The 20,022-nt window shown below is 48.2% G+C and overlaps 2 long non-coding RNA genes across 2 annotated transcripts; one reads left to right on the top strand and one right to left on the bottom strand.

Moving 5' to 3' along the window:
* Window positions 1-1,761: 1,761 nt before the first annotated feature.
* On the top strand, window positions 1,762-11,627 carry LOC126506809 (uncharacterized). The gene is made up of 3 exons (XR_007593348.1): window positions 1,762-1,948; window positions 9,548-9,937; window positions 11,536-11,627. It is a non-coding gene; the product is annotated as an uncharacterized lncRNA (long non-coding RNA).
* Window positions 9,470-11,542, bottom strand: LOC126506808 (uncharacterized). The gene is made up of 2 exons (XR_007593347.1): window positions 10,087-11,542; window positions 9,470-9,858 (listed from the first exon to the last, which is right to left on the bottom strand). It is a non-coding gene; the product is annotated as an uncharacterized lncRNA (long non-coding RNA).
* Window positions 11,628-20,022: the final 8,395 nt, after the last annotated feature.

Below are 20,022 nucleotides of genomic sequence, written 5' to 3'. Positions count from 1 at the left end.
TTTTTTGTTGTGACCGGCTTTGCCAGGGCTCAGAGAGAAGGTGAACAAGAGATGCCCTTCCTGGAGACGCTGCGATGCACAGTGTTGGGGACAATATAGTAGTAGCATGTTTTTCTGTCCCAGTGACTTCTAGTGTCCCAGTGAGGTAAACAGTACCCTGCTTAACACCTCTGCTTCTCCTTCATGTGGGCAGCACTGGTCAAAGGTAGGTTCTTAGCAATTGTAGTCCACAAAATTCAGGTTTCTTTTTCAAGTGTTACGATAGCTTTCTGCTCAGTGAGATTGCCCTGGAAACATCTGGGGTGTCTGAGCTACGCCGCCATGGGTTTAGTCCGCCATCCCTCCTTTGCTGTAAATCTCCAGGCTAATTTCACCTGCCATGCTTAGTGTAACCCGTCCTTCCAGTTCCTGGATTGATCACGTGGTGCCCAGAGAGCGGCTCTGTTTTGGGGGATTTTGGAACCCTTCTGAGGTGGGGGTATAGTTAGAGGAAGTGGGTCACTGTGTGGAGGCCTCTATTAGCTCCACCCCTGTTACAGCAGGCTTGGCTGTTTGTTTCCTGAGTCTCTATGACAGTGGTTCTCAGCCTTCCTAACATTGCAACCCTTTAACGCCATTCCTCGTGTTGTGGTGACCCCCCAACCATAAAATTATTTTTGTTGCTGCTTCGTAACTGTAATTTTGCTACTGTTATGAATCATAATGTAAATATCTGATATGCAGGAAATCTGATATGTGACCCCCGTGAAAGGGTCATTCGGCCCCCAATGAGTAGTTACCCAAAGATTGAGAACTGCTGAACTAGGTATTTGTGGTCTGTGACTGGCCTGGGGGTCTAAAGTTTGGGGTTCTTTGGCCAGAAAGAGCCCAGAGACATTGTAGCTGAGATGATGGTATTGTAGCCTTAAGTCTGCTTCTCATCCAGATTTATTTGTCCTGCGCCTGTGTGTGCCCACTGCTACCCCGACTCTCAGAGCCCCTCCGTCACTTTATCTTTACCACAAGAGAGGGGGTTCAGAAAAGTCACAGCCTCCAGAAGCAACACATAGCCCTTGGCCTTCCCAGGTTTTCCCAGGGTCAGCCACACACTCTCTGCTTACACTCTCAAGGTTTCCTTCTTTTTCTAATGATGCTTTTCCTCACTGGGAACCCTGAGTAGAAGCAGCCTCATGCTGGAGAATTCTGAAGCTGCTTTTCCTTTCAGGAATGAGCCTGTCTGTCTGTGGGTCACTGAGCCTCATCTGCACATCAGTTAATCACTAACAAATGAGGGTGAGTCTTCACCCAGCACAGACCACAGGCCGCATCATGGACACTCTGCCAAGCCATTTTGGAGCTGTAAGCATCTGGCCTGGTTCCAAGCTGAGTCCGTTCTGGCACACAGTGACCATGGGCCTTCGCAAGGCTCTGACTCCTAAGCTGAGAATGGGTTCATGGGGATCCTAAGCCATGAGGAGATGGTCTCCAGTTAGCGCGGCAGAAACGAACTAGGGCTCAGGATGAAGAACGCGAGCTGTCTCTCTCTTCACAAGGACCTCTATACCTCCAGAGGCAGGAAGCAGGGTTTTCAAAATGCCTACTTTGTTTGCTGGGCATTTTGCTTGGCCAGAGTGACAGTGGTCACTTTGTCTGCCTTCGTTTCCAAGTGGGTAGTCATAGGCACGGCAGGGTAGGAGGCAACAACAAACCAAAGAAGACAAGCAACAGCTCACTTCCAAGTCCTTTCACAGTTCGCTGACGAGGGAGTGTGAAGATGGCAAGGCAACCCGTGCCCAGCAGTGGCAGGAGCAACCGTGCCCAGCAGTGGCAAGAGCAACCGTGCCCAGCAGTGGCAAGAGCAACCGTGCCCAGCAGTGGCAGGAGCTCACCTTCAGACACTGACATGAATTGATGTGATAGTAACGATGACTCTGACATCATGTCAACACCTTCTGGCTCCCACACCCAGGTAAGTGTTAGTCCCTGTGGTGAGAATAATATCACTACCACAATTGGAGCCAAATTTGAAGCAAGCTTAATTTTGGGGGGGAGGGGGAGTTGGGGTGCATCCAAGAGCTAGCCAGCCACTTTCCTGGTAAAGAGAGCAGCCCCAAATCCATCACTGGGCCCCCTTTTAAGGAGTAAAATCATGAGTAGCTGCAAAGCAGGTTTACAGAAGAGAGACAATGGGGCAACAAGGCGATACAGAAAAAGATCTCAAAAAAAGTCATGTGGTCACCATATGATCAAAGAAGGTCAGGGAGGGTCAAGAAGGTGAAGGGTCTTCTAAAAAACAAGTCAAAGTCATAGGTTGGGGAAGGTCAGGTTCCAAGAAACAGAGACCAAAATCAGCTCTTGAAGGAAATAGAAACTTATTTTTAACGACACAACATAATGGCTCCTGCCTGCAAAAACTCACCTTCCCCCACTATTCGTGCAGGATGAGTCACGTGCCAGGGTAGTGGAACATGTGACTCACTCTAGCCAATCACCTGGGAAATTCCCCTGACCTGGAAGTAGATCGGGTGAGCGGCGGCAGGAATTGGTTCAAGCAAGTGAGTCCAAAGCTGAAACAGGAGGGGCTTGAGCTGAATGTCCCTTGGCTGAGGGACAGATTCCCTGCTTCCTGTCCTTTACAGTGAGCTATAGCACAAATAATAAAATCCCAGAGACAGAGATTGGGGTTCAAGCTGAAGATCAGAAAAGCAAAGCAGTCAACCACTAGAGAGACTTTTTACCTCTACCAAATCTTCAGACCAAAGGGGTGAGATTCTGACTCCATAAATCCTCAGACTCCACACTCCACTGAGTTCCTATCTCCTCCCAACCAATCTCTCCTGTCTCCACCTCCTAGTACTGGGATTGAAGGCATGGGACCCCAAGTACTGGGATCACCTTTGTGTGAGCTCTGTTTCTCTTATAGACAGATTCAATCTTGTGAAGCCCAGGGTAGCCTTGAACTCACAGGGTTCTGCTTCTGTCTCCGGAGTCCTGGGATTAAAGGTATGTGCCACCACTCCCTGGCCTATGTGGCTGCTTTGCCCTCGGATCTTCAGGCAAGCTTTATTTATAAAAACACTATAGTGATCTCATTACAGTCAGTAGGTCCAGAAGAGCGTCTGCTGAAGCGTGAGGAAATCTGGGACAATGAGAAGTGTGTCTGGCCAGTTGCCTTTCCTGGATGCTGTCATGTGTCCTGTGTTCCCAGGATGCTGTCGTGTTCTGTGTTCCCAGGATGCTGCCATGTGCCCTGTGTTCTCAGGATACTGTTATGTGCCCTGGGTTCCCTGGATGCTCTCATGTGTTCTGTGTCCCGTGGATGCTGTCATGATCATAGGTGGCAGTCATTTTTTATAAGCAAGAAGCCTCCTCACAGTGTGACCTTTAAGTTACTAAATCACTCTCCAAGCCAACTGTCCTCAGACTCCTGTGTGGAGAAAAATACAGTTTCATGATCACGCTACTTTTTGACGAGATTTGTTAGTTACATGCAGCCTCATAGAGTCACTGGGAACCTTGCTGCCACCCCAGAGTGACACCCTCGTAAAGATGAGCAGAGCCCAGACAGTGCCCTGGTGGCTTTGTGAACACCCGAAATGCACCTGCCCATGATGCCTTGTCTCTAGCCTGTTCAGTCCCACGATTAGACAGGAGGTTAGCATGGGACAGACTGACCAGTGAACCCCCAAAAACAGGACATAAAGAACCAGAGGTGGTGGCAGGCTCTCTAGCAGAGCCAGCTCAGAGACCCACAAACCAGGATATAAAGAGTAATAGGTAGCAGTGGTCAACTCCAGCTGTGTCCTCCCCAGGGGAGCATTCGCTGTTACCTTTCCTAGTGAACTGTGCAAATCTGGGGGCACTTGGTTCCTACATATTCTTGTACCTGATACATTTATTTATAACAAACTGAATTCAGGACTAAACGGAACTTCATGGAACTATGCCCCTGTCCTGGAAGTGCCCACCCTGAGGGAGGGACAAGCAGAGGACAGAGGGGACAGGGGAAACTGTCCCGTGCTTGACAGGTTTAGGGTCACTGCTGCTGGCCCTAGCCACTCTTTAAAAATTTCTACGCTGTTCCTGCTTCCCAGCTCGCTCTACTCCTGCATCCCATCTGAATTCTCTTTTGAAAGCGGAAGAATGGAGCCAGCTGTTGGGGTCGAGACCAGAGGACACTGGAGACCTCCCCACAGTACCCGCAGTCTGGGACACTGCCTCCCTCCGGTTCTTTGGGGGTTAGCTTTCTTTCTTACATCAAAACTTCTAACTTCTGCCTGACAAAGGACTCCTACCCGCGAGGAGAAGGTAGGACTGGCTGGATAGTTCCAGCCTAACAAAGAAACCGCTTTAGCATCTATCAATCCATAGAAAGCTGGATAAGGAAGATGAATGGGTAGTCTACAAATAAGAAATGCAAACAACCAATAAGCATAAGAAAAGATGAAAATGTGGTTTTTAATTAGACAAGTGAAACCGGCTATTAGTTTCGCTTATCAGATTGGCAAGGCAAAGCGAGCCAGGCTGAGAGTAAACAGTTCCCCGGGGGGTCCTCGCTAAACAGGTACAGACGTTCCTACAGGCACTTGGCAGCAGCTACCAAACTATAACGAGAATGCTCTGACTTTCGTGTAAATCAGCATCCAGGCAGGAACATGAAAACTGCTCTATACAACAAAGGCACAGCCAAACTCAAGTCCACCCTGACACCGACAGAAAGACTGGGGCCAAGAGCAGGTGCGGAGGTGAACGGGGGCAGAGGGACGATGCCAGCAACTCTGGTGACCAGGAGACAACAGCACAGAGTGAGAAAGAGGTAGGAGTTCTGGCCTCTGGGTGGTTCTGCCTTCCCCAGCGGTCAAGGAAGAGGACAAAGACGGTGTTCTGATGTCACATCCAGAAAGAGGACGCAGACACACATTCTGTGCCCTTGCTATAAACACAGGGTGGCAGATAATGTTGGTTGTGAGGGATTATCTAGAGTAGATTAGCTGAGACAGGAAGCTGATCAACTTCAGCTGTGGGTGGCACCACCCCGTGATCTGGGCCCCTGACTGAATGGGGGGAGAAAACGAGCCAATCGCCAGCCTGCTTCTCTCTGATTCCTGATGGCAGGTGTGATGTGTGCAGCTGACGTGGGATGTCCTTCTGTACGCTGCAAATACCTGTTGCTTTTATTGGTTAATGAATAAAACTGCTGGACCTATGGCAGGACAGAATATAGCACGGAGGGCAGGGAGTCCTAACCCTAACCCTGGAGCCAGGACCAACCCACTGTTGCCATCTTGGAAACCACAGCCTCCTGGGACACACAGTCATATACCTTCTGTGTCCAGTAAGACTTGACCTTGGCACAAGCAGGGATTTGGGAGCCAGGTATCCTAGGCAATCTGAGTCCCCAGATCCACAGGCAGCGCTGGCTCCTTCTCCTGCTGCCTCAGCCCTGTCTTGAACTTTCTTTGCTTGAGCCGCAGAAGCAAATAAACACATAATGTGTGGATGGATCCCTGACTCTAGCTGGTCTGAGCTCTGTCTGCCAAGATCTACAGAGTTAAGAGGCAGGACAGCCAGGACCTCTCTCAGGGTGACTGGAGAAAGCATAGGTGGCTCAGGGAAGGCATTTACGTCACAATTTCTTACATTGTATCAACCACCTAGGTGCTGAGCTCTGGGCTCCATAGTATCGCTTTCACCTTCGGGCTCCCTCCCTTTGCGCTCTCTCAAAGGCAGGTCTGGAGCTTCCTGAAGATGCCGATTCCCAGGATTGGGGAGATGGCTCAGTGGGTTGAGTGCCTGCTCTGCGCGCACCAGGACCTGACTTTGAGTCCCAGCACACACAGAAAAGCCAGGTAGAGCGGTGCATGCCATGACCCCACCACTGGGAAGGTGGAAGCAAGAAGACCCAGGGCCTTTCTGTCCAGGAAGTCTAGTCGATCGGTGAGCTCCGGTTTCAGCGAGAGACACTGTCTCGAAAAATAAGGAAGAAAGAGATGGGAGAAGGGAGAAGATACTTGATGTCGATCTCTGACCTACACACACACATCTGGAAAAAAAATGATTCCCACTTTCACAATCAAAGGGTTGTTTAAATCCTTAAAATTACTTAGCCTGGTTATTATATTATTTGTGCCAAATAATTTGACTCTCTATGTAATAGAATTATAGCCAAAGCTAATTCTGATTGCTGATTCATGTATTCATGTTTAAGTTTCCCATATGCACATAACACATATATGCACAAGCACATACACCAAACATGCAAACACATACATGTGCACACACCCATACATGCATGCCACACACACACCATACATATACACACAGAATGCGTATACACCAAACACACACACACAGAGAACACATACACACCAATACACACACACATAATACTCAGACACACACCCTTTCCGTTCATTTGTCACGAGTCATCTCATTGACAGCCATTTTTCCTTCTGCCAAAAACTCCATTTACTGCTTGTTCATGCAAATCTGCTGGCTACGAACATTCTAGTTGTGGCTTATATGAAAGCATTTATTTCTCATTCGCTCTCCGATGAGATTGGAGGAGAGCTGTGTGTGTGTGTGTGTGTGTGTGTGTGTGCTTGTAGAGCAGGAAGGTCAGCCACGGGTGTCCTTCCTCAAAGTGTCTCAGGCTGTCTGGGATCGCGGTCAGCAAGTCCTGGCAGCCTAAGTCACCCTCCACTGCTTTCAAATGGGGTCCCCTCTCCCCCACCCCGGCGTAGTTATAATTATTCTGTCAGTCTTCCTTGGAGATGGGACTCTTTTTAAAAGCTGCCATCATGCCTGGCTAACAAGCACTAAATCCTCTCATTATCAGAGTCTTCTGGAAGTGCACAATGGGACCTCACACGAAGCAATCCTTAGTACGACGGTTCTCAACCTTCCTAATGTTGCAACCCTTTAATACAGTGCCCCATGTTGTGGTGGAAATCGCATCCCCCAACATAAAATTGTTTTCATTGCTACTTCATAACTGTAATTTAGCCACTGTTATAAATCATAATGTAAATATCTGTGTTTTCTAATGGTCTTAGGTAACCCCCCCCCCGCACAAAAGGGGTCACGACCCACAGGTTGAGAACTGCTGCCCTAGATCTTTGTTGAGCCTCCAGGTTTTCGGCATGCAAGCTATATGTTTGCAGAGTGTCTTAAACTCAGACGCCTCATTATTGTTGAAATGAAACTTGAAAAGTACAGAAGAAAGCCAGCATGTAGCTCAGGTGGTAGAATGCTCACCTAATACGCAGGTCCTGTGTTCCACCAAAAAGGAAAATCAGTTCACGGTCATATTAGGTCATATAGTAAGTTTGAGGTCAGTCTATGCTAGAGACCTGTCTCAAAAAAAGGGGGAGGGGAGAGAGGGAAGGAGGGAGGGAGGAAGAAAGAGTGGGATAGAGGGAGGGAGGGGTAGTGGGAGGAAGCAAAGGAGAGAGAAAGAAAAAGAAAGCAGAATTATTAAGAAATGTCGCATAGATGTTAAAGCATACCTTCTAGATCAGACATGCTGAATCCAAATCCTGCCATTGCTCCCAACCAGCAGGCAGCCCTTTGTAGGCTATCTAGCAAGCCTTGGCCAGAGTTTCCCCGTCTGTAAAGTGGGAACGATGAGGCCACCTGTCCCATAGGACAGGTGAGAAAATCTGACAGGTGTGTACACGTGAGACACAGACTCTGTTCTCACAATTGGAAAAGCATTTGTTAAACACAACCAGCTTGCAACACAGCGTCCCCCTTTAACCCAATTCAGTCCACAGTCATTGTGTCCAAATGTCCATCTGGTCAACCTGCCTTATGCTATTTGTGAGGTGCAGAAGTGGGTGGGGCTTGCTCAAGCACACAGACGACCTGGTGGATGTGAGGTGGGTGGAGGACTGGGCTTCTCCTGCATCCTGCAGCCAGGCAGCTCCTCTCCATTGCAGGCAGGTGGAGGCTCCCTCGGACCACAGAGGATGATGTAATTGGCTCCCAGCCCTGACTCCCTTGTAGTCATTAGCAAAGCCCCTCATGCTCTGCCCACGATGGGGGAGGACATCCTGACATACCATCCCTCATCTAAATGTTTAATAATGCCCCATCCTCACTCGCAGGGTAACCAAACCCAAGCCAGTGGATCCCCAAAGCCATAGACTAACGAGGCCATGAAAGGGAAGATGTTTCTGTAATGAAAATTTCATCAGTGCAGCTTTCACATTGAATATCAGGGTCTCAGCGTGACGACGGCATCAGAGTGGACGCTGCTGTGACACTGACCTTCATCCCTGGAGACAAGAGCAAAGTCGGCAGCTTCCATCTTCGTGACACATAGCCACAAGGAAGGAGGCTCTGGGATGGGGGAGTCAGCGAGGCCCCGCCCCATTCCTTCTGAAGGGTGACTCTGCTGGTGCTGTCTTGGCACCTCCCTCTGCCATGCCCACTCCTCCTGGGTGCCCCCACCCTCAGTGAAGAGACCTGGCTTCTTGCAGCTGAGCCTGCAAGAAATGCCTGACATCCTCCTGCTTCATTCATGTTCTTCCTCCTGCCTGAATCAATGATTTTTCTCATTGTCATGACAAAGTACCTGAGAAGAAGCCATTAAGGATGGAGAAGGTTTTATTTCGGCGGCTGGAAGGGTGCGGTGGGGAAGGCATGGCAGAAGTGCTAAGCTGCTGGTCCCATTGTGTCGCTCAGTCCCTATCTTAGGGCATTTCCCCCTGTCTGAGAAAGGGGGGAGTTCACTCTGGTCTCACACTCAAGGCCCCCACGGCTTTCCCAGTGAGGAGGAGTGTAATGTGTATAGCCTGTCTCCTTCCTGTGATATGCACGCTCAAGGGCCGTTCTTTCCTCCAAGGAGAAAAGGTGTTTGCAAACTGGTTACAGGCCTGTTGTTTATGTATTCCAAGGTCATTGGGAGAAGGAGAGATGAGCGATTTTTCTCTTGAAGCATACTTTTAGTTCCTAGCAGCCAGTCGTGAGACATTATAACTGTGGAGCAGAAGGGAAATCACCCCCTTTTACGAAAGTATGTAAACAATAGGGAACACAGAGAGTGTGTTTGCGGATTCTGCGTCCCACCAACTGGAAAGGATGCTAGAGGAGCATTTTCAAGCAGCGCTGAGCCCTTGAGGCGTCTTGTTCAGCTACTCTAGATGACAGACCCCTGGAGTTAAAACCAGTCCTTCAAAAAGACAAAAAAAAAAAAAAGCTGGACTGACTTCACTTTGGATCTCATAGTAAAGGAGAAAGGGCTTAGGGGTTTTCACCCCCTTGTTTGTTAGTTAGGACTGAGGCTAGCTGGCCATGGTGGTGTACATGTATCTGCCATCCCAGCCCAGGAGAGCCTGAAGCAGGAGGATTGGGAGTTCAATGCCAGAGTCTGCTGCAGATGGAGTCTTTGTCTCAAAAAACCCCAAACCACAGAGTCTAGACAAAACAATATCCATGTTGAAGTTTCAAACAATGAAGATTTTCATCTGTGTCTTTTGCCAAATAGTAATAGCTAAACGCATATTTATTATATACATATTACATTAATAACCATATGTGCACAACGTTTATTTTTGTCTTCTAGGGCAAGATGAACGAGGATGAGACTATTAACTTCCAGGCGTGGCCCAGCTTCTGGGGTCTCCATAGTCACAGTGGGGCATCGGTAGAGACATCTGCAAAGTCAGATGACTGTCTAGCTCCCTGTCATCCCGACCACAGTCCACAGACGTGAGAGCACCACCAAGTCCCAGTTAGGAGACGGTGTTCTGTTCTGACAGGAGCAGATGTGGGGACCTTCTTGCCGGACTCTTTCCCCAGGAAGTTAGCGCCAGTGGACCATCTCAGACCTCTAATGAAGTGACCATCGTGTGGACCACTCTGTCCTGATGGCAACTGGCAGACAAAATAGAAATTACTATGAAGAAAGGATGATGGGAAGAACTGGTACCTTGTGTGGTTAAGAAGTCCAAAGGTAAGGCACAGCAGGACTCAGGCATTCAAATCCAGAGTCAGGAAGCAAACTTTCCCCATTTCCCTCCTCCTCCCAACCCCCCCACCTCCCTCCCCGCCAGCTCTGTCCTCAATGGTCCCCCTCACAGGTCAGTTCTTCTGTTCTTGTACCTGTTTGCATTTTCAGGAGTCCTGGGAGCTTGTTGTTGTTGTTGTTTTGTTGTCTACCCCATAGTTTAAACCTAAGTTCCAAATATGAGTCTTACATGTTTGTCCCTAATCCAGCCTCTGAAGCCAAGGGCACGGTATCTACCAAGGTCTCTAGCTCCCTGCTGTTGTCGAGAGAAAACCCAAATCCAAACTCTCCCAAAACACAGTCTACAAGGAGGAAGGAGGAGCAACAGCTGGCCAGGTTCCACGTACCATTTGATAGCCTAGCCTTGGAGGTGACGTGGGCCACACAGATTTAAGGAAAGAAGGCACACGCCCCTTTCACGGGAGACGTATCTAAAGCCATCCCCTAAAGTCCCAGTCCATGGTGATCAACTCAAAGTACGCCCTGGTCGGTCCTTCTGTTTGCTCCCTTTCATGCCGGATTTGTTTCGCTTCGTGATCTCTGGCAGTTTATCCTGGAAGGGAGGGCATGGTGGAACCGTCCTTCTGTGGTGGGACCCTCCAGCCTCCGCACACGTAGCTGGTTTAGATGGAGGTGAGTTCTGGGCTGAGCCACTTCTGCTTTGTGATTTGGAAAGCAAAGGAAACCCGCATGGGCCAAGCTCCGACAACCACGCGCCCTCTGCTCTTCTTCCCACCCATGGTACCTCACTCTCAGCCATTAGGGGCTGCAGCCTCCTAGGGACCCTGCGCCATTTGGGAGAGCTTTTTAATTATCTTTAACCCTCTCTCAATTTTCTGATCCAACGGCACGTGTGAAAGGAAAAGGAAAATGGCTCCCGCTTTGTACTTGGCTTCGTAATCCTCTCATTCCCACCCAGCTGGCTCTGGTTTCACTCAAATCCTCCAGCATCTGAGCAGGCCCCATTAAAAGGAAGTCCCCTGGGGTCTGGATTGGCTGTCTGGGCTGTGAGTCACTCTATCTCTACCCACCTCAACCATGTGACCTCTGCCCCGGAGGTCAAACTGCACACTGGTTTCTTTCAAAGTATTGGCAGGTGACGGGTCATTCCGGGGCCCTGGTTTTTCTCTCTTTTCCGAAAGATTCAGTCAGTGATGTTTTCCCCCTTAGGGACACTGGGCTTACTTGAAATCTCCAGTGACTTAGAAATGACTTTTAAAAACACCTTCTGGTGGATTTAGCATGTTTTATTCAGAAGAAATGCTTTTTGATAAGTTAATAGTATCATGACCCCACCCACCCCACCCCCACCACAAAGACCCCAAGATCTCCCAAGTGGACCGCTAAGGCACAAACATATGGTCACCATGCTGGCTAGACTATCACACAGCCTCTGAATGGCCTCTGGGTTGAGAGGGTTCCGCAGTCTTTACGTCAACAAGATGAAGTGTGATCCATGTGAAGGAGAAGGTAGTTTTGAGTCCAGAAACCCTCTGAGTGAGCGTGGTGTCTTCACTCGTTTAACCCTCCTCATTTCCTCCAAGGCAGGCCCTGTTCTTATCCACCACAAGCACCAACAGGGAAACTGAGTCCCAGAAACCTTGTGTCACTGACCAGAGTGTAACCTCACCTTGAGCGCCAGCCAGCTGTGCAGCTCAGAACAACACTGGACAGAATGAAATGGACACCAGCATTCCTCTCTCTCTCTCTCTCTCTCTCTCTCTCCTTTCTGACTACAGATGGAAGGGGACCAGCCTCCTCACACTGCTACCACCATACCCTTCCCACAGTGACGGGCTGCATCCTCAAGCCCTTCCTTCCTTAAGTTGTTTCCTGTTGGGTGTTTTGTCATAGCGATGAGAATGTGTCTGACATGGCCACCCTGAAACCAAGCAAGGACTGAAGGACCAGCTTGGAACATGTGACTACTTCTGGGAGGAAAACAGTGGCCATGACTCTGTGAAGAGGGCTCTGGACCCTCACTCCACGCCACATTTTCCTAGAGTTCAGGAAGGAGATTCAAAAACAGCCTCAAAACTTATGCCTTATGCATGCTTTTTGTGTGTTAATTTACTTAAATTTTTTTCTTTGACTTTTTTTTTTTAATATAAAAAAGGTCTTCAAACAGAAAACTCGACTCCCATCTGTGCAAGTTAAAACTAATATGTCACAGTGGACGGGCAATGCACTTCAGAGAATGCTGATTAAAAAAAGATGTTAGGTAAAGCAATCCATGCTAACGGTTATAAAATATGCTTTCTACATTTTAATATCATCTGGCTGTAATTTTAACTTCTGAGTTATTTTTAAGTACTCACTTAAAGTCTTGTGCTGGAGGTGGCACCCAGGAGAAGGCACCCAACGGTGGCACCCAGGACCTTAGACACTACTAGGCAAGATCCCCTAAGCTACACCCCTACCCTTAGGGATTTTTGAAGCAGAGACTCACTATGTAGCCCAGGCAGCCCCCAAATTCATGGTCCTGTGCCTCTGTCTCCCAAATGCTGGTAGTACAAGCATGTACACTTGATATGGGATTCCCCTCTGTATGCTGTGAACTATTGTGGGACAATGGTCTTGTACTTTGTAAAGATTTGTCACTTGTATTTTAATAAAATGCTGACTGGCCAGTAGCCAGGCAGGAAGTATAAATGGGGCGACCAGGCAGGAAGTATAGGCAAGAGCAACAAGAATAGGAGAATTCTGGGAAGAGGAAAGTCTGAGTCTGCAGTCATCACCCAGACACAGAGGAAGCAAGAAGAGAATGCCTTGCTGATAAAGGTATCAAGCCACATGGCTAACACAGACAAGAGTTATGGGCTAATTTAAGATGTAAGAATTAGTTAATAAGAAGCCTGAGCCAATAGGTTCACCAGTTTATAATTAATGTAGACCTCTGTGTGTTTCTTTGGGACTGAACGGCTGCAGGACAGAGTGGAACAGAAACCTCAGTCAACAGACCCTCATGCTCATCTACCTAAAATTTTAATTTAAGAGACTTAACCAGCTGGAAACAACCAAATACAGACCAGCCCTGACAAACCAATATGGTGCTGGCATCTCTGTTGGGTTCTCATTGACGGGTGCCTTAGGCATGGTGCCCATAGAGTGTCTAGGAGAGCTTGCTGCTTTCTGAGATGTCACGGCAGACGTAGCTCATTTATGACTATATTTGGTAGAATCAATTCCTGATTGAAGACATGGGTGTGGGGATCTGTGGTCCACCAGATCACTGGTACTGATCTTGCATTCTGTGATGCATTTGTAGGCTGGCCCCCTTCTGCCTATAACCTTCTGGGCCCCCACAGGGCAGATGGACATTCAACCCCCTCACTTTGAGGTTTCTCTGACCAATGAGAAGACTCAGGATCACAGAGCTGAGGGTCTATACCATAGCCCTTGTGATCAGGCCTGCACATACTGCATCCTGACCCTTGCCGCTCTTCCAGACAGGACCTCAGCACAGCTGACACTGGGAGCCCACCCCATTGCTGGAGCTGAGCCCAACTGCCCTCCACCCCAAGCCACAGATTGCCAGACCAAGCCAGTCAGGATCTGCTGGCCTACGGTGTGCCCTAAAATCCCTTGAGTGCGACAATAAGTGCTTGTTATTCTGGTCATTTCAGGCTGGCTTCTGAGACATCACCATAGAGATAAAACCAAACATAAGCTCCCTACTCGGAATCCCACCCTGTTCTTGTCTGTCTTAACGGAAGACTGGCTCCCAGGAACCATCTCAGGCCACGAAAGGAAAAGTGCTGAGTCAGGGGTGTGCTGGAGAAATCAGTGCTGGAGAGATGGCTCACTGGTTAAGGGCTTGTGGGCAAGCCTGGTGACCCAAGTCCAATCCCCAGAACAGGCACAGTAGGAGGGAACTGGCTCCCAAAAGTTGTCCTCTAAGCTTTGGGCTATGGCATTGGCACACATATGCACATACGTGCAGGTACGAAATAAAGTTTTTTTCTTTCTTTTTCCCACTTTGGATTTTTGAGGCAGACTTTCTCTGTGTAACATTGTCTGTGTAACAGTCCTAGCTGTTCTGGAACTATCTCGTTTAGACCAGACTGTCCTCGAACTCACAGACTGCCTCTGCCTCCCTGGGATTAAAGGCGTGTGCCACTACCACCCAGCTAAAATTTTCTTTTTAAAAAAATAAAGGGATGAAGTACGGAAAAAAGAAATACTAAGAAACAATTAAACACGAAAAAGAGAAAGCACGGGTGTGTCCATTATTTAACTTGTTGCTGTGACCTGACAAGCAGCCCCTTCAGAATAGAAGCGCTGTTTTCGCTCATAGTCTGAGCCGGTGCCATCTACAATGGAGGGGAAGAGCTGATGGTGGGGTCACAAGGCAGCTGCTGAGTTGCTTATATAGTTAGGAAACAGGGACTGAGGCCAAGGTATAATCTTCAGGCCCGCCCTAACACAACTCACTTCCTCCAGCTAGGCTCTGCCTCCTGAGTATTCTACCCTGGCCCCAAACAGTGCCTCCAACTGAAGAGCAAATGTTCAGACATCCAAGCTCTTCCTATTGCAGCAACAGTCTTTCTGGTTTTCTTATTTATTTGGGTCTACATCAAAGCTGGCCACTCCAGTTCCCAGGCCACATCCCTTGAGGCAGACAGTGTCCAGCAGCCTGCCCCTAGGTGGATGACCCACATCAGAGAAGATGGAGGAAGGGCAGGGTCCCCCGCTCACTCCTCCCTCCCATCTCCCTGCTCTTAGATTTCGGAATAAATAACTCATGAACACTTTCATCTGGGTTGCCTGAGACAAGGCGGAGAGGAGGGTGGAAGAGAAACTATCGACCAGACACCGTATGTCCGCCCTGCTTCTCTTCTGCGGGAGGCCGCGAGGAGGGCTGGGACGGTGAACTCAGTGGAATACTAAATACAATTGCATCCTCTGGCATCAGAATGATTTCCCAAATAACCCCCACGGAAATGCTTCTTTGATGACACATTTTCTGATTGGCAGCTCCTACCTCCAGTTTCTAGCTAATTTCCATTTTAGAATCCTCTCTCTCTCTCTCTCTCTCTCTCTCTCTCTCTCTCTCTCTCTCTCTCTCTCTCTCTCTCTCTCTCTCCCTTCCCTGTGGCAAGGTGTGATTGCTGCTCACCTTCCCCCCATGCTGAGCTGTCTCTTTTGCATTTGGCAGTTAATTTTAAAGCCAGAATCGATGAGTTCTTCGGTGCTGAGTCACTGCGATGGGACCAGCTATATTTTCAGCTTAATGGGGACAGAGATTGGCGGCTGTAACTAGGAGAAAGGCGCTCAGCACACCCCCGTGAGGCTGACAGCCCCCAGACTAGTGATTCAGTGGTCTCAGGTCAACTTTCCTGTGCAGTTTTTCCTGCAAGCAGAGGCTGAACGTTTCTGGCCACCTTTCAAAATTTAGAGGAGCCAAAAACCACTTAACACGTGTCCTGGGAACATTTCAGGGCTTTGGGCAGAAACACAGGGAAAGAGCTCTCTCCTCGGGGCGTTTGTGTGATTTAGACACAGACAAGATTTTGAAACCAGTGAAAGATGTGGTATCCTGGGCCAGGCAAACATGACAAAGTTTCAGATTCCTCTGTAAGCGCTCCAGTCTTAAATTATGCGTAAATATCCTATCTGAGGCCATGAATCCATCTCATCCGTGGTAGTCACAGCAGCATCTACTGATGGGGGATAAGAGCCCTGGAGAACCTCTAACTGACAACTTCATGACTCTAGGAAGTCAGAGAAGAAAGATGGAGAGTTAGAGAGAAGGAAAACTAGGCTGGAGAGATGGCTCGGGGTTAAACAGCACTTGTCGCTAATACAGAGGACCTGGGTTCAGTTCCCAGTGTCTGTCTGTGACTTCAGTCCCCAGATGATCTAAAGCCATCTTCTGACTTCCTCAGGCCCCGGGTACACACGCCGTGCACACATATACATGCGGACAAAACACTCGTACACATAAAACAATAAAGATAATTCTAAAGAGAGAGAAGGAAGGAAGACTATCGCTCTGTGGAAATCGCCATGTTCTGTTCACAGCGCCACACTGCACAGCATCAAGAAGGCTGGTGGCATCGTGTGAAAGAGTTCCCTAAAGTCACCAACAGAGGAAGGGCGAATGTATTGAGACACACAGCCTGGAGCAGCAGGTGAGTCCCAGAGAGGCGAGCGTTGGCCTTCAACTTGGTCCTAGAGGATTATTCAAGGAGAATGTCAGCTTCCCCTCCCTCCGTAAGAATGTTAAGGAAGCGTAATCCGTCTTTACACCAGCCTCCAGAGGACATCCTTACACACCCATCAGCATAAAACTTGTTAGCGAAATGTTCTTTCTTTTAAGGCTCCTCACACGAGAACCATGTTTCCTCAGACCGTCATGTTCTCTGTGAAATGTGTCAAAACCAAGAATGACGTGAATACAAACTTAAACTCGGCTTTCAGTCTGCCCCGGCCACCAGGAGCTGCCTGGAGCTGCCCAGTTCCTAATCCGTCTGATGTGTGATATGTGATCCCACAGAAGGAAGCCGGTGGGGATATGCCGGTACTGATCTGCAGATTCTCCACACTGAATGGATCGGAGCAGAGATCCCTAATCACAATGTGGAAATAAATAAATAAATTCTTCGCAGCTGGCTGGGCAGCACACAAGCACCTCAGGCATCTGGTACAAACAGAACCAAGAATGAAAGCTGATTCCCAAAAATCTAGATCTAAGCCAGGGGTGGTGGTGCATACCTTTAATCCCAGCATTTAGGAGGCAGAAGCAAGTGGATCTCTGTGAGTTCGAGCCCAGCTTAAGTTCTGGTTTACAAAGAGAGTTCCAGGACAGCCACAGCTGTTAAACCAAGAAACCCTGTCTCAAAAAAAAAAAAAAAAAAAAANAAAAAAAAAAAAAAAAAAAAAAAAAAAAAAAAAAAAAAAAAAAAAAAAAAAAAAAAAAAAAAAAAAAGAACAAAAAAATCAGATTTAAAAAATAAGATTATTAAAAAGCATAGGCCACATTCACACTGCATGGTACCAGTCCAGTAACTCCAAGTCACGCCCTCCCTCTTCCCAGCCCCACTCACAGCCCCCCAGACACAGCACTTGCCTCCTGCCCACTCCTCCAGGCATTTTCTCCCCATACTCCTAAAGCTTGAGCCAGGTATGGAAGAAAAGCTGTTCCTAGGCACAGGGTAAGGAAGAAGGCACAGGGCATTCTCCACTAAGGTTCCTTCTCTACTGGTCTCTACCCAGGATATGGCCCCATGCCCAGAGAACTGACTCCTAGCCTCCAGCAGGCTTCTGACCTGGAGGCAAACAGGGGAGGAAGAGAGACCGCAGTGCCTCAGCCCCCTCCCTCTGCCTGCAGTCCTACAGCCTACGTTCTGAAGGTCCTGCTGGGCTCTCTAAAGGTTCCCTCCCACCTAACCACTCAGCCCTGAAGCTACAGCACCTCCCTGCTCTTGCTGGTCCCCTGATGCTGCCATCTTTTTGTTCCTTTTATGTTCAAAGGCCACGGACCTTGCTTCAGCCTCCTGCTAGGGCTGCCATCTGATAGACTAGGCTCAATTCTGACGGCCGGAAACGATTTACCGTGATTACGAAGAGCAAAAACCAGCGGATTTCTAAACTCACAATTTTGCAAGCAAAAGAACAAAATTGAAAATGATAGCCAGGGAGGGTGTGATTGCTAAAGAGATTAGCATCCCCTAAGAAGTCAAGAGCCGTGCACAGGGACAATGGGAAAGAAGACTTGAAGGCACTTCAGGAATTGGCCAATTCACACAACTCTTCCCAGGCTCAAAGGCAGAAGAGTGTAAATCCCTTTAAAGAGTGATTTGGGAAGAAGCTCAGGATGCCCTGCTGGCTCGGGGCTCATTTCTCTGGTGTTTATTTGACGGTGCTCAACCATTCAGACACTCAGAGGTCATGGTAGCCATTGTCCAAACACCTCTGGCTACTGCTGCAACCGATGGGAACCCTGGTGTCACTCCCCTACTGACTGGTACTTTGCAGGGTGAAGGATGCTCGGAGTCCTGGAGTCATGGAGGCTTCCACCAAGGTTTCCGAGGAGGTCAGGCAGTTTGTGATAGGGCCAAGTGCCCTTTGGGCAGCCCCTGAGATAGGGATGGGTGAAGCTGTGAGGGTGAGGTCTAAGATGAAACAGAGACCCTGGAATGCTGGAGATGCCAGGAAAGCCAGAGTGGCAAGGAGAACCAGTCTAAGGGAGACACCGTGTGGCCTGCGGCCATCAGGACGCCCGAAGACAGAGACATAAGACCCAGATGCCAGACGTGGAGCTGTAAAACTTAAAATCCACCCATTGGGTTTGGGTTTTGCTCCTTAAGCTCTTATGCCTCCGTATTTGAATAGAAACATCTGCCCCATGTCTGTCTCTCCATGGAGGACGGAAGTGTGTAATTGGTTTCTGTATTTGAGTTGCCTTGACTCCCCACGGAGATTTAGACTTGAACTTTCACGATGCAGGAACTGTTAAGGGAGGGATCTTGGTGACGGGCTAAGTACATTTCCATGATGAGATATGCCTTGGGACATGGAGGTTAAAGGCAGGATTTTAGCTGTTTCCCCAAAGACTTGTGTGCTGAAACTTAGTCCCCAAGGCAGACTGCGCAGACGTGGGGCTTTGAAAGTCTGTATCTTAGGGGTGCTAATCTCATCAAAGGATTAATCCATTGATGAGTTTATAGCTAATAGGTTATTGGAAAACCCACACATACATGCATGCACACATGCACGTTGGCACCCACGCTCACACACACACATGCTGAGTTTCCCATGGGTTTGTCATGTTATTGAGCCGAGAAAACTCTTACAAGGATGTAGGTTAGTCCTCTGCCTATAGAAGGATTTCCCCTTCAAGATGCAGGCAGCCCCTCAGGTGCCCTCTCTTTGACCCCACTAGGAAGAAGGAGGATGTTGCTTAGAACAGGCAGGGTTGCCAACAGCAACACAAAAGTCAAGCTGAGCTCAACAGTAAAGGGAGTGTATTAGCTTTTGTATCTGGGTAAAAGGACTCTGGGCATGTATTCAGTCAGCAGTATATTTTATACTCCTTTGTCACCTCTCTGTTCCTGACACTGGACCTTCCATTCCTGTTGACTTTCCTCATGGTCTCATAATGGTCACTGCTGCCCCACAAGGTTGTCTGTACCCTCCACGCTCCTAAAAAAAAAAGGTATTTCCATTCCCCAATTGAATCCAGGGTCAGGGCCCTCTAGAGAAACAGAACTTATAGGATGAAGATAGATAGATAGATAGATAGATAGATAGATAGATAGATAGATAGATAGATGATAGACAGATGATAGATAGATAGATAGATAGACAAATGATAGATAGATAGATAGATAGATAGATAGATAGATGACAGATAGATGACAGATAGATAGATAGATGACAGATAGATAGATAGATAGATAGATAGATAGATAGATACATACATACATACATACATACATACATACATAGGTAAAAGAGGGCTACTAGAATGACTTATAGGCTGCTGTCTGGATAATCCAACAATGGCTGGCTATGAACAGAAAGCCCAAGAATCCAGTAGTTGCTCGGGCAACAAGGCTGCATATCTCAGCATCATTTAGGCTTCCAGCAACAGGTGTGGCCCAGGTTAGAGGTGGGTTTTCCCAGCTCAAAAGATCTGGATTAAAAGTGTGTCTTCCCACTGGGCTGTGGTGGCGCATGCCTTTAATCCCAGCACTCAGGAGGCAGAGGCAGGCAGATCTCAGTGAGTTCGAGGTCAGCCTGGTCTACAAAATGAGTTTCAGAACAACCATGACTGTTGCACAAAGAAACCCTGTCTCAAAAAAATAAAAAATAAAAATTAAGAAAAAGATTCTTCCCAACTCAATATCCATATTAAAGGCATGCTTACCTACCTCCAAGATCTGGATTAGAAGTAGATCTTCCCACTTCAAATCAAGTAAAAGTCCCTCACAGGTGCATCCTCCATTTTTGGGTTTTAGTTAATTCAAGTTGACAACCAATAATAACCATCCCACCTGCCAACTGTCTTCTGTGACCAGCATCCT

This window comes from Alexandromys fortis, unplaced genomic scaffold, assembly GCF_014885135.2.
Source record: "Alexandromys fortis isolate MF-2015 unplaced genomic scaffold, M_Fortis_MF-2015_v1.1 scaffold_27, whole genome shotgun sequence".
In the NCBI taxonomy this organism is placed as follows: domain Eukaryota; kingdom Metazoa; phylum Chordata; class Mammalia; order Rodentia; family Cricetidae; genus Alexandromys; species Alexandromys fortis.
The sequence above is the reverse complement of the archived record's forward strand: the minus strand, read 5'-3'. Positions and strand labels throughout refer to the sequence as shown.